The 15040-nt window shown below is 50.1% G+C and overlaps 1 protein-coding gene across 2 annotated transcripts in view; it reads right to left on the reverse strand.

The window, feature by feature from the left end:
- The window catches only part of LOC146830895 (fibrocystin-L-like), a 1171295-nt gene extending 1156577 nt beyond the window's left edge, over window positions 1-14718 (reverse strand). For both annotated transcript variants that reach the window (XM_085605085.1, XM_085605086.1), the window contains exon 1: window positions 14642-14718. The gene's annotated coding sequence lies outside the window, so the exon portion shown is untranslated. The remainder of the gene's footprint in view (window positions 1-14641) is intronic.
- Window positions 14719-15040: the final 322 nt, after the last annotated feature.

Genomic DNA, 15040 nt, shown 5'->3' on the forward strand with positions numbered 1-15040 from the left:
GTTCAGGTAGGACCTGGCAGTTCTTGCTGGACTGTTCCCATTGGACCAGGGTTTGGACTGATTTACATATCAATGGGTCACAACTGAGGTGAAGGGCCGGACTGGGAATGCAAACCAGCCCTGGCAGTTAAGTGCAGCCGGCTGCCTGGGGGTGGGGAAAGTGGGGGAGAGGGGGTGGGTGGAAAAATTTGTGATGTTTTTGGTCCGGGGGTCTGCAATCACTGCTGCAAAACCAGTTTCCTGTGCCAAAAATGGCCCCCACCAGTCCAAAACTGACCCCCACCATTCTGGCCCACAGCTAAAATGCCCGTTGCCTGCTACTGCCATTATGGCCATGCTGAGGTGGCATGGTATGCAAAATAACCATGGACTGGGAGGCAGCCTGAGTTATTACTAGTGACTGAGATAAATCCAAGCTTTCTATCCATCACTTTTTGTATACTTCAATGTCACTGAGCCGAGATGAAAAATGGCTGTGTTGAGATTACACAGCTCTGGTGCAAGATAACACAATTGTGGTCCAAAATCACACAAATTTGGCTTAAGATCACACATCAATAGCTGAAGATCAGGCAAGACTGGATCTGTACAAGTGAGACATTAGAAACAGACTATTAAATGTTTCTTTGTGTACCTGCAAGGGTAAAAAAGAATTCAGATGGCAGAAATGTATCTGTACCATTATACCCTGCCCCACCATCTCTCCCCTGGCTCTTAGCTCAGTTTAGTGAGTGTTAGAAATGGGGGTCTCTAGTTGGCAATGGCTGGCCACTGTCCAAGTAGGGACCCTTCTTCCTAAGTCAGAGTAAGCAGCCTACACCCTTTGACAACCCCTGCTCAACCCTGTGGTAACGTAGCACGAGCAGCTAGGCTTATCTCAGAGGCAGTGTGTGAAGCATTTATGACCATACACAGTAATATAATGAGGAACACTACAAATGGACACCACTCAAGTAGTTATGAAAAATAGGTATTTTTATATAGACTTAATCACAAGACCAATAACAGTAAAAATCCACAATACTATAAAAATATAATTACTTTAGAAATGCTGCAAGGAAAAATAGTTCAGGATGCACAAAATGATGTTTAGTTCAAGGCAGGGGTCTCTGCGACCCTTTTACTCACAAAGTATCTGGTTCCTGGAGCAAAGCAACCAAAATGTCGCTAAGGCGTTGTAGCGTTAAACTTCCTCACGCTAACCAGCGATGCGTTGAATCCTTACCGCAAGGGAGGATGATGCGCTGGGTTGCGGGCAGGACAAAGCGACAAACTTCCTCACGCTAAGCCGGTGATGCGATTAAATCCTTGCCGCGAAGGGAGGATGATGCACCGAGCCTGTTGCGTGTGCGATCTTGCTGCGTTGACAAAGATGGCGCTCCGCGAGGGAGCGACGATCCGGATTCGATGCGGGGAAAATGGCGAACGCTCGGCGTCCGCGCTGCGATGATCCTGTTGCGATGATTTCAGATAGCGGGCGTTTTCAGGCCCGCAGACAGGTGCTGCGACGATCTTCGGATAGCGGGCGTTTTCAGGCCCGCAGACAGGTGCTGCGACGATCTTCGGGGTTAGCGAGCGCTCGGCGACAGCGGAGCGGCGATTTTTCTCACGCTCACCAGCTGCAGCGGCTCGCTAACGGAGGTTAGCGACGATTTTCAGCGCTCTCTTCTCAACAGTAGAAATAGAGGTCCTGGAACACACAGGAGCCTCACCTGTAGATAGTAATCCTCGCTGGGAGGAAACAGGAGGCTGATGGTGGAGTCTGATGTGCCTGAGACTCCAGCAGGAGGCTAGCTCTCTCCTAGCCCTTGGGTAGTTGCTGTAGCAAAAGAAATGAAAGTCCAATCAAAGTTCCTTTCCTCTTCTTGAAGTCCAGTAGTAACAGCTGCAGGCCAGTCCCAGAAACAGCACACAAGGCACAAGGACAGTCCTTCTCTTGCAGATTCCTGTAGCCACACGGACAGAGGTTCTTCTTGTTATCCAGGAGCAATACAAATTGTAGGGGTTTGTGCACAAATATTTATACCCCCAAAGTCTTTGTTCTTAGGGGTCCCAAGTCTCTGAACCCAGCCAGAACCAGTTCTGCCCAGCCCTGGAGCACTTTGTTGATCAGGCTGCATCCTTCCTTTCAGAAAGAGGTGGTCTGCCTCAGACGCACAGTGGGAGGTGGAGCCAGCTTTCACCTTGCCAGGCACAGCCCTATTCAAGTGCAGGAGCTACCCCTCCCCTCACACCTAGGCAGGTCGCTCTATTCAACCCAGGTCTGACTCAGCCTGCCCTGTCCCTCCAAAACCAGACAGCCAATACACATAATAGCAGAGCAACTGGAAGGCTTAGGCAAGAACGTACCTATACTCTAAAAGTGGTAGTTTCAAACACAGAATATAAAAATAACCTTCACTAAAAGATGTATTTTAATATTCTGAGCTCAGGCATACTCGATTCGTTTTTCTACCATGTTCTGTGGGTCAGTTAGGACTATAGGATGTAATAGCCCAGACCTCCCATTCTGGCCTATGGAGAACAGGTAGCCTTACAGTAGTGAAAAACGAAATTGGGTGTAATTCACTACTAGGACATGCTACATACAACAGGGCATGGCCTACCTTACACATACAATGCGCCCTATCATAAGGGGGGCTTACATGATGCCAAGGGAAGGTTTTAGGGGCTGGGAAGCGGTTGCACTTCACAGCCAAGATGGCAGTTCTGGACTGCACGCAGACACTGCAGTGGCAGGTCTGAGACACACTTTACAAGCTGCTTCTGTGGGTGGCACAAACCAGTGCTGCAGGCCCACCAGCAGCATTCGGTTTACCAGCCCTGGGCACACACAGGCCACGCTACTAGGGACTAACAGGTAAACCAAATAAGCCAATCAGGGATGTACCAATTCATATGTCATCTTTACAAAGGGAGCATTCGCGCCGTGGCACTGAATGGCAGTGGCACAGCGCCCAGAGCATCTATAACCAGCAAAAACAGAGGAGATACAGCGGAAAAATGGAAGGGAGACTCACGCCAATGGTGCCAGGTCTAACACACGTCCCCTCCAGCTGAAATGTGGGGAGAACTACCCATCCCCTGGGAGGTTCTCATCACTAAGGCGGAAAAATCTGGACAGACCATCAGCGTTGGCGTGTTCTGTACCAGGGCGGTGTTCCACCGTAAAGTCCATACCCTGTAGGGAAATGGACCACCTTAACAACTTGGGATTCTCACCCCTCATCTGCATCAACCACCTGAGGGGCCTGTGGTCGGTCTGAACCCGGAAGTGAGTCCCAAAAAGGTATGGTCTCAGCTTCTTCAGCGCCCAGACCACAGCAAATGCCTCTCGCTCAATCGCACTCCACCTCTGTTCCCGTGGAAGTAACCTCCTACTGATGAAGGCTACAGGTTGGTCTAGTCCCTCCTCAGTCACTTGTGACAGAACAGCCCCCACCCCATGCTCTGAAGCGTCTGTCTGGACAATAAATTCCTTAGCAAAGTTGGGCGCCTGGAGTACAGGTGCGGTACACATGGCAGTCCTGAGGGCATCGAAAGCTTGCTGACAGGTGTCAGTCCAGTTCACAATCTTTGGCTGCCTCTTGGAAGTCAGCTCAGTCAAGGGGGCAACAATGTTGCCATATCCCTTGACAAACCTCCTGTAATAACCCGTGAGTCCTAAAAAGGCCCTCACCTGGGTCTGGGTCCTTGGGGGCTCCCAAGCCAGGATGGTTTCAATCTTGGGCTGTAGGGGGGCCACCTGGCCACTCCCTACTTGGTGTCCTAAGTACACCACAGAACCCTGCCCAATCTGGCACTTACTGGCCTTGATTGTGAGGCCTGCTCTGCGCAGTGCCATCAACACTTCCCAGAGGTGGTGTAAGTGGTCTTCCCATGAGGAACTAAAGACCGCAATGTCATCCAGGTAGGCGGCACTGAAATCCTCCAGTCCAGCCAACACCTGGTTGACCAACCTCTGAAAGGTGGCAGGGGCATTCTTCATTCCAAAGGGCATCACACGGAACTGGTAGTGCCCATCTGGGGTGGAGAATGCTGACCTCTCCTTGGCCCCATCAGTTAGGGCGATCTGCCAGTACCCAGACGTCAGATCAAACGTACTGAGGTACCGGGCAGCCCCTAACCGATCTATGAGCTCATCAGCTCTGGGGATGGGGTGCGCGTCGGTCCTCGTGACCGAATTGAGACCTCGGTAGTCCACACAGAACCTAAGTTCTGGAGTCTCACCAGGCGCTGCAGCCTTTGGTACCAAGACCACGGGGCTGGACCAAGGGCTGATAGAGGACTCAATCACCCCCAGGGCAAACATTTTGGAGACCTCCTCCTTAATGCAGGCCCTTACCCTGTCAGTCACTCTGTAAGCCTTGTGCTTGACAGGAGGACTGTCCCCTGTGTCAACCTCATGGACGCACCAATCAGTGACCCCAGGTACCAGGGAAAACAAATCTGGGAATTGCCCCAACAGCTGGTGGCAATCTCTCTGCTGTTCTGGGGTCAGTGTGGTGGAGAGGACCACACCCTCCACTGACCCATCCTTCTCTCCTGCACACAGGAGGTCAGGAAGAGGCTCACTCTCCTCCTCCATCCCTGCATCTGTGGCAAGAAGCATGCCCACTTCAGACCTCGCAAAGTGGGGCTTTAGGCGATTCACATGCAGGACCCGCAGGGGGTTCCTGGGAGACTTAAAGTCCACCAAATAGGTAACTTGACTTTTTCGCTCCACCACCTCAAATGGACCGGTCCACTTATCTTGGAGCGCACAGGGCTCCACTGGGGCCAGTACCCAAACCTTTTGACCAGGTTGAAATTCGACCAGAGTGGCATTCTGGTCGTGCCAACGTTTCATCTCCTCCTGGCTGGCTTCCAGATTTGCCTCAGCAATGTTTCTGAAACGCCGAGTTTGGTTCCTGAAGGCCAGGATGTAGCTAAACACATCCTGGGGAGGTTTCCTGGGAGATTGCTCCCAGCCTTCCTTGACCAAACTCAGAGGCCCTCTTACCGGATGGCCATAGAGCAGTTCAAAGGGGCTGAACCCTAAAGACTTCTGTGGCACTTCACGGTATGCAAACAACAGGCATGGCAAGAGGACGTCCCACTTACGCCTCAGGGGCTCCTCTAGGCCCATGATCATGCCCTTCAAGGTCCGGTTGAATCTCTCAACCAGACCGTTACCCTGGGGGTGGTAAGGAGTGGTGAACTTGTAAGTCACCCCACACTCCTTCCACAGGGACTTCATATACTGGGAGATGAAGTTGGTCCCCCTGTCGCTCACCACCTCTCTGGGGAACCCCACACAGGAGAAGATCCCCATCAGTGCACGTCCCACCACGGGGGCCGTCACTGTCCTGAGCGGGATGGCTTCAGGGTACCAGGTGGCATGGTCCACCAAGACCAGGATGTACCTGTTGCCCATGGCTGTCTTGGGGTCCAGAGGCCCCACAATGTCAATGCCCACTCGCTCGAATGGGGTGCTAACAACTGGGAAGGGTTGGAGTGGGGCTTTGATCTTCCCCCCACTCTTCCCACTTGCCTGGCAAGTCTCACAGGTCCTACAATACGTATCTGAACTCTTGCGCATCTGGGGCCAATAAAAGTGGGTGACCAGCCTTTCAAAGGTCTTGGTCTGCCCCAGATGTCCTACCAATGGAATGTCATGAGCCAACCCCAGTAGGAAGGTTCTGAAGCACTCGGGTACCACCAGCACACGGGCTGACCCCGGCTCAGCAACCTTAGGCTCGCTATACAGGAGACTGTTCTCCCAATAAATCAGATGTGAACCGGACATATCACCTGCTGCCTGGGCTGCAGCCTGTTGCCGCATACCCTCAAGAGAGGGGCAAGTTCTCTGCTGCTCACAAAACTCCTCCCTGGTGGGCCCCCCTTCCTGCTGCCACTGGGTCAGCTCAGGCAGGTCCCCAAGGTCGGTACTCTGCTCCCCGGTAGGCTCCAGGGCATCCCCCTCAGGGTCTGCTCCCTCCTGGGCCGTGGGAACCAAGGGGGCCGGTTTCCCGCGCCCCCTGCCCTCTCCCTCTAAGGCAGGGACCTGGGCCATATTCTCAGGCTCCAGGTCTTTCTCAACACTCTCTTTGGCTGCCATGGACCGAGTGGTAGCACATGCCCACTCAGGCAGTCCCAACATTTGCAAGTGAGCTCTCCTCTCCACTGTAGCCCACGGTGAGTTCTCTAAATCATTGCCCAACAGACAGTCCACAGGCATGGCGGGCCTCACAGCCACCTGAAGAGTTCCTGAGACGCCCCCCCACTCAAAGGGAACCTGAGCCACCTCACATTGGCTCTCTGTGTTGTCTGCAGACACTACTGGGTAGAATGCGTGGGGCACAACCTGCTCTTTGGACACCAACCGGGAGCTGACAGCAGTTACACTGGCTCCTGTGTCCCTCAGAGCCTCCACTCTATGGCCATTGATGGTTACCCACTGCCTGTATTTTTTAGTGTTATCAGGCAGTGCAGGCTTAGGGACCATCTCAAAGTCTCCTAGTGAGACAAGGGTCAACTCTACGGGGTCCCACCCACCGGGGGCACCCATCTCCTCCTCCCCCAGGGCTACACTAGCAAGCTGGCGGGGCGATGCACGGGGTGGTGCAGCAGTATCCTTTTGGGGACACTGGGGGTCAAAGTATCTGTGGCCCACCTGGCCACACTTAAAACAAGTAGGGAGCCTCCTTGGAACAGGATTACCTGTTGGAGGCACTGGCTTCTTATCTGGGGGAGGCTGGGATACCACTGCCTGGTTCCCTTGGGAATTATCTTGGGGCCCTCGGTGGAACTCCCTTGGTTTACCCCTGTCCCCCCCACCTCTCTGCTGGGGACCCTGCCCACCTTTGGCGAAGTCTCCCACTGGACCCTTGCGAACCCGGGTGCTCACCCAGCGGTCCGCCTCCTCAGCAAGCTTCCTAGGGTTAGTCAGCTTGCAATCTATCAGATGCTGGCGTAGCTCAGGAAAACAGTTACTAGAAAAATGCTCCCATGCAATCAAGTCATACAGTTGCTCAAAAGTTTCTACTTTGCTGCCTTTTACCCAGCGCTCCATTGCTCTGCCAAAAAAAGACACATATTCAACCCACGTGGTACCCTCTATCTTCTTGCAGGTTCTAAATCTCTGCCTGTACATTTCAGGGGTTAAACCATAGCGGGTAATCAAAGCTTCCTTCATGTGGGCGTAAATCATCCTACTTTCTGGGGGTAGGTCCAACAAGGTATCCCTCCCCTCACTTACAAACCGTCCCCACAACCCCGCTCCCCAATCCTTCTCAGGGACCCGGTGGGACACCATGGCTAATTCATAAGCGGCAAACCATTGCCCAATATCCTCACTTTTATGAAAATCCTTAATAACCTCTTTAGGTATATACACTCTACTCTCAGTATGCACTACTGGTATGCTGCCACCAGAGGGGGAGATCTCAATACTCTTGGCCTTAATCTCCAACTCCCTCAAAACTCTCTCATGTTCAAATTTCATCTTCATTATCTCAACTTCTAACTTCTTATTCTCTAGATCTCTCTGACCATCCAATTTGAGCTTAGCCATCTCCATATTATGCCGCCTATCTCTCTCCCTGTCCTCCATCTCTTCTGGAGACAGACCCCTTGAGGACACGCTAGTGCCCGGGCTGGAAACTGCTTTATCCCCTACCAAATCTACAATTTCTTCCGGCTGCTCTCCTGCATTCTCTCCCCCCTCCACAGGCCCTTCCTCATTCCTAGGGGCATCCCTGGCTTCTAACCAGGCCTTCAGCGCCTTGTAATACTCTTCCCTCTTAGTGAGACCTGTGATAGGGACCGTGAAGCGTTTGCAAAAATATTTGAGCTGCTTGGCATTGTAGGTGTCTAATTTCTCTTCTTCCCAGGAGAGGTCCTCAGAGGCATTGGATCTGGGCTTGCCCATTGTGGTAATAACTGGCAATAACGATCAAAAATAGAATCAAAAAAATCTCAACAACGTACGTGGTTATGTTATGGTCTGCACTCACTAGTGGTGTACACTATAATTACTGTATGCAATCATAAATGCAAGTCCAGATCCTCACCGCTGACCACCAATGTTAGAAATGGGGGTCTCTAGTTGGCAATGGCTGGCCACTGTCCAAGTAGGGACCCTTCTTCCTAAGTCAGAGTAAGCAGCCTACACCCTTTGACAACCCCTGCTCAACCCTGTGGTAACGTAGCACGAGCAGCTAGGCTTATCTCAGAGGCAGTGTGTGAAGCATTTATGACCATACACAGTAATATAATGAGGAACACTACAAATGGACACCACTCAAGTAGTTATGAAAAATAGGTATTTTTATATAGACTTAATCACAAGACCAATAACAGTAAAAATCCACAATACTATAAAAATATAATTACTTTAGAAATGCTGCAAGGAAAAATAGTTCAGGATGCACAAAATGATGTTTAGTTCAAGGCAGGGGTCTCTGCGACCCTTTTACTCACAAAGTATCTGGTTCCTGGAGCAAAGCAACCAAAATGTCGCTAAGGCGTTGTAGCGTTAAACTTCCTCACGCTAACCAGCGATGCGTTGAATCCTTACCGCAAGGGAGGATGATGCGCTGGGTTGCGGGCAGGACAAAGCGACAAACTTCCTCACGCTAAGCCGGTGATGCGATGAAATCCTTGCCGCGAAGGGAGGATGATGCACCGAGCCTGTTGCGTGTGCGATCTTGCTGCGTTGACAAAGATGGTGCTCCGCGAGGGAGCGACGATCCGGATTCGATGCGGGGAAAATGGCGAACGCTCGGCGTCCGCGCTGCGATGATCCTGTTGCGATGATTTCAGATAGCGGGCGTTTTCAGGCCCGCAGACAGGTGCTGCGACGATCTTCGGATAGCGGGCGTTTTCAGGCCCGCAGACAGGTGCTGCGACGATCTTCGGGGTTAGCGAGCGCTCGGCGACAACGGAGCGGCGATTTTTCTCACGCTCACCAGCTGCAGCGGCTCGCTAACGGAGGTTAGCGACGATTTTCAGCGCTCTCTTCTCAACAGTAGAAATAGAGGTCCTGGAACACACAGGAGCCTCACCTGTAGATAGTAATCCTCGCTGGGAGGAAACAGGAGGCTGATGGTGGAGTCTGATGTGCCTGAGACTCCAGCAGGAGGCTAGCTCTCTCCTAGCCCTTGGGTAGTTGCTGTAGCAAAAGAAATGAAAGTCCAATCAAAGTTCCTTTCCTCTTCTTGAAGTCCAGTAGTAACAGCTGCAGGCCAGTCCCAGAAACAGCACACAAGGCACAAGGACAGTCCTTCTCTTGCAGATTCCTGTAGCCACACGGACAGAGGTTCTTCTTGTTATCCAGGAGCAATACAAATTGTAGGGGTTTGTGCACAAATATTTATACCCCCAAAGTCTTTGTTCTTAGGGGTCCCAAGTCTCTGAACCCAGCCAGAACCAGTTCTGCCCAGCCCTGGAGCACTTTGTTGATCAGGCTGCATCCTTCCTTTCAGAAAGAGGGGGTCTGCCTCAGACGCACAGTGGGAGGTGGAGCCAGCTTTCACCTTGCCAGGCACAGCCCTATTCAAGTGCAGGAGCTACCCCTCCCCTCACACCTAGGCAGGTCGCTCTATTCAACCCAGGTCTGACTCAGCCTGCCCTGTCCCTCCAAAACCAGACAGCCAATACACATAATAGCAGAGCAACTGGAAGGCTTAGGCAAGAAAGTACCTATACTCTAAAAGTGGTAGTTTCAAACACAGAATATAAAAATAACCTTCACTAAAAGATGTATTTTAATATTCTGAGCTCAGGCATACTCGATTCGTTTTTCTACCATGTTCTGTGGGTCAGTTAGGACTATAGGATGTAATAGCCCAGACCTCCCATTCTGGCCTATGGAGAACAGGTAGCCTTACAGTAGTGAAAAACGAAATTGGGTGTAATTCACTACTAGGACATGCTACATACAACAGGGCATGGCCTACCTTACACATACAATGTGCCCTATCATAAGGGGGGCTTACATGATGCCAAGGGAAGGTTTTAGGGGCTGGGAAGCGGTTGCACTTCACAGCCAAGATGGCAGTTCTGGACTGCACGCAGACACTGCAGTGGCAGGTCTGAGACACACTTTACAAGCTGCTTCTGTGGGTGGCACAAATCAGTGCTGCAGGCCCACCAGCAGCATTCGGTTTACCAGCCCTGGGCACACACAGGCCACGCTACTAGGGACTAACAGGTAAACCAAATAAGCCAATCAGGGATGTACCAATTCATATGTCATCTTTACAAAGGGAGCATTCGCGCCGTGGCACTGAATGGCAGTGGCACAGCGCCCAGAGCATCTATAACCAGCAAAAACAGAGGAGATACAGCGGAAAAATGGAAGGGAGACTCACGCCAATGGTGCCAGGTCTAACAGTGAGTATTATCACTCTTTTTTTCTATTTATAGTATTGGCCCGGTGATCCCGATTAGGACACCAAGAACGAGTTATGAATAGCCTGGAAGTGCCGAAAGTTCTTGAGTTTAAGAACTTTTAAATTTATTGTAGTGCTTTAGTGGAAGTCGTCCCTGGATGCTGGGGGACTAGCAGGAACCTGCGGAGATTTGACATTCCAGCAGAATCGAGTAGCATTGGCCATACTCTACCTTGGTAAAGTAGGCCGTGTAATCAGCCTGGCGGATTGTTTGGCGTGGAGGTATTTATGAATTTAGGACATTGAAGCATGGGGATGCATGATGGTTCACAGAATTGGATGTGATTTCAGTCAGTAGTTAGGGACACGTGCACTGTCTTAGGCAGTTTTAGTTGATTGGTCAGCTTGGGGTTGAGCACGTTGACTAAGGAATTCGGCACCTGTCTATTTTGCACAGTTGGGCTTTTTTTTCTATTTTTTCATTTTCCTCGTTATTCTCTTCTTTTCACTTAATTTCTATAGCAGTTGGAGCAAGATTGGTATTTGGGTTCTCAATACTAGAAACTCGCACAGAATCCTTGAGGCTGGAATCATTACTAGCCTCACTGGTGAAGGGTCCACCACCCAGGAGAGTTCCTTTTTTAGGATGGTTTCCCTCACCCACCAATGGTGGCATGCTTCATCATTGAGGAACCTCCTCATAATGTGATGCCTAGTCACGATACGGGCTACAACCCCCTCTCTGAGAGGGAGGAGTTAAGAGATGTTTTTTTGTACTAAGGGAGGCATATACTAAATACCCAATAGTCAAGCTCGGGGTAGTGGGGGCAGCAGAGCAAATGGAGAAACATGTGATTAAAACTAACTACAGTGTTCGCTACAAAATCTTTAATATGGCGACCCTGGGCTAGGATTAGAAGACAGCGTGGCACTGCACAACATACCTGAGGTACTCCCTCTCAGAGAGGGGGTTGTAGCCTGTATTGTGACTTGTCATTACGATACATGGAGGTTCCCCTATGAAGAAGCATGCCACCGTTGGTGGGTGAGGAAACTGTCCTAAAGAAAGGAACTCTCCTGGGTGGTGGTTCTCTCAACAGCGAGGCTAGTATTGTTTCCAGACCCAAGGATTTATATTTGTGTTTTGACATATGAAGTAGGGGAGCTAACCCTAGCAGGTCTTAAAAGCTCCTCAGCCCTCTTTTGCAAAAATATCCAAGTGTGAGCCTAGCCAAACCTAAGGTCTAGTGGGGCTACTCGAAAAGCCAAGTGCCTAACAAAAATAAATGTGTCCTTATGTAATGCAACTAGTGCTCATCTAAAGCACTCTGATACCTTTGGGTCAAGTTCACAATATATATAACTCTGTGAAAAAAAAGTCTTCAGCTTCATACAGAATCCAAGAAGTGAGGAGGATCTTATGTGTAGTGGCAGGTCACTCCAGTCTTTAAGATCAATGAAGGAGAAAGCTTGTCCACCAGATCTGGTTTCCATATGTGTGCAAAAAGGAGCCTAGACAAGGGGAGGTGTCATGAAGGTGTTTAAAAGCAGTTGTAATTGTTGAGGTATGCTAGGTCACTGTTAGGTAGTGTCTTGAAAATGTGAGTGCATAATTTAAATTGTGCTTGCTTGTGTATGAGGAGCCAGAAGAGCTATTTAGGTTGGTGTGATGTGTGTGCGGTGTGGGAGGTTGAGAGTTACTCTGTCCACCAGACCTAAATGGCCTGCAGCCTTCTGGTGACTTTCTGTTGAGCCAGGCATAGAGGGTGTTTACTGTAGTTCAGTTTGCTTGTGACAAGGGCATGTGTGATGGTTTTCTGGGTTCTAACTGGGAGCCATTCAAAACTCTTCCTCAGCATCTTCAGAGTATGGAAGCATGAGGCAATGACGATGTTGACTTGGGCGATTTGCTGTTGATGACGATCCTGATGTTCTTAGCGTGGGAGGTCGGAGGTGGGGGTGGGTGTCAGTTCTAAGTCTGTTGGCCACTTGGGCCAGTATTATGTATCAGGTGCACTGTTCATGTTTGCTCCATGGCACACCTTTAAATAGATTTGCCGAGCGCAAGCATGAGTGTTGATTGCAATGAATGCCCTGCCCTCAGGACAGCCACAAACTCGGGGTTACTCTGGGACACCACATTCAGTGAAAGACAGAGCAGCTGCTTTATTCAGCCACTCCGTGTTTCACATTGCAGGTGGCACCCACCTGCGCTTAGAGAGTGGACAGAGATCCACCTGCAGGCGGGTACAATGAGTGACTGCACCTGATTGTAGGAGAATGCATGGGGGGTCCATGGGACCCCTTTTGTCCCCTTTAATGGGCTTCCCTCATATGGCACACTGAAAATGCTCCACCTTTTTGTGGTGCACTGTCAGTGCCCCTCCTGGTGGCTTATTTGTCTTTGCACCCACGTCCATAATATGGTGGGGGCACAGAGGCAAGTAGATTCCATCATTTGCATGAGGCCACATCTCAGTGCACATAAGGGATTGCCCTCTCATAATAGTGTTGGGACTACATGTGCGCCAGCGCTAACACCATGTCAGAAGGGGCCATTCAAGCTCCTGTAGGCCCTTCTCTAATCACAAAATGCCCTAGGGACCACACAGAGGGTGCACTTGCCTGTTGCGCCCCAGGGCACTTGTGTAATACGGCTCCAGGTGGAGCCCCACTGTGACGTGCTGTTCCTGAAGATCACAATTTGGTTTTGCTGGTATTCAACTTGAGCTGTAAGTTTAGCCCTTACGCTTTGTTTTCCTTTCCAACCAGGGAGGAGGGGAAATGTTCATAGCTTGCGTTAGGCATAGGTCACCTTTGCTACACCACTGCTGAGAAAGAACTCCCTCCAATTTTTGTAACAGTTTCCGCAATTGTGGATTTTTAGGTTAAAGCATACATTTTTGTATTACATCTGTATTCATTGCTTTTGTAAGCTAAATACAACCCCTCTCCCTCCACCATAATCACCACCACTCACACACACGAGTAGGGAATCTAAACTGTAAAAAACAGCCTACACATATTGGAATCTTTCTCTGTCCATCTCCAGCCCTCGGGTCACAGGCCTACATCTCTTTAGTTACACTTCGATCTCTGGGAGAGTCGCTCAAAGGAATGGCGCACAACAAAAATTATGAACTTAGATTAAAAGCCATTAATAATGGCTTGGGGCACAGGAAAATTGCAGCTTCTCATCAGTTAAATAGGTCAGATGATAAGGGGCCACATGTACGATGGGTTTTAGCAGTCACAAACAAAGACTTGGGCCATTTGCGACCACTAAATCGCCTTTCAGTATGTACTAACCCTATTTTGCGAGTCTGTAACCTATTACTGACTCGCAAAGTAGGGTTTGCAAATTGGTATGAGGAAGGGGCATGCCAACATCTTCCCTTCCTAATAGCGAATGGCAGGGGGGTGTATGAATGTTTTGCGACCGGGATGGTGGTCGCAAAACATTTGCAGTTTACCGCCTACTTCAAGTAGGTGGTAAGCCAGTCTCAAATGGAAAGGGGTCCCCAGAGGATAACTTCCCCTTTGTGAATGGTACCAAAAACGTTTTCTAAGAACAGGCAGTGGCACCACGGACCACTGCCTACTCTTAAAAAATTAGACTAAAACGTTTCATTTTTCTTTTTGAAAGGCATACCATTTTTTTTTAAAGGAAAACAGGCTGCATTTAAAAAAAAAAATCTTGTTTATTGAAAAGCACACACAGACATGGTGGCCTGCTGTCCTCAGCAAGCCACCATCCTATGTTTTTTGTGATTCCCCATGGGCCGCAAATTGCGACCTCCATCATGAATATTGATAAGTTAGGTAAAATTGCGACCCCATTGGGAATTGTTAAATGTGTCTTGGACACACAAGTGCATCGCATTTTGCGACTTCCTAATTGCGAGTTGAAAAAAGGTGCAAAAATTAGGAACTTGCAAAATGATTCAGTCGTACACGTTGCCCTAAATGTCTTTTAGAGATCTGTTCAGGTCACAGGGTTGATTCCCAGTGAGTCTAAAAAGCCTCTCCTCCTTCCTATGCCCATTAAACGATGGCCGTTCAGTCCAGTATTTGTAAGCAGTTCCTGCGGACGAAAGACATCTGTGCGCAAGGTAAGAACGAAATCCCAAGTAGCTCGGAAAGTGTGCGCGATAAATTAGCAATGTGTGGGTTCTGGGTCCCGTCCCAACACCACAACGTGCGCAGGGTCTGCTGACACCCACGGGGCACAGTATAACAGAGCGCAGGCAATGGGGGCGCCTTACCGGCTGCGCGCTGCTGGGTTCTGCTGTCCCGGGGGATTCTCTCTGCCGTGATCAGCTCTGTGTACTCGTCAGAACCGTCTCCCTGAAGACAAGTGTCCTCCTGCCCTGCCGGGCGCTATTTATCACCAGTCTAGAGCTGCTGTCCGTAGCAACAGGTAGAGAGAGGGCACTACCCGGAACAGTAGGGTCAGGTCATGTCATATGGACCCCACGTACTGGTGATTGTTCTCGGGGAAATTACATAGAGCCGAAGCTGTCCGACAGGTTTCATAGAAGCCAAGTGTCAATTTGATGGATTTCCGCGAATTTCAGACGTAGGGTAACAAAGCGCTGAGGCGCATTTTGGATAAGAATGTGAGTCTACAAAGATGGCACAGCCTCTCGCTGGGCCTGCGTGTT

Source organism: Triturus cristatus, chromosome 5_1, assembly GCF_964204655.1.
Source record: "Triturus cristatus chromosome 5_1, aTriCri1.1, whole genome shotgun sequence".
NCBI lineage: Eukaryota > Metazoa > Chordata > Amphibia > Caudata > Salamandridae > Triturus > Triturus cristatus.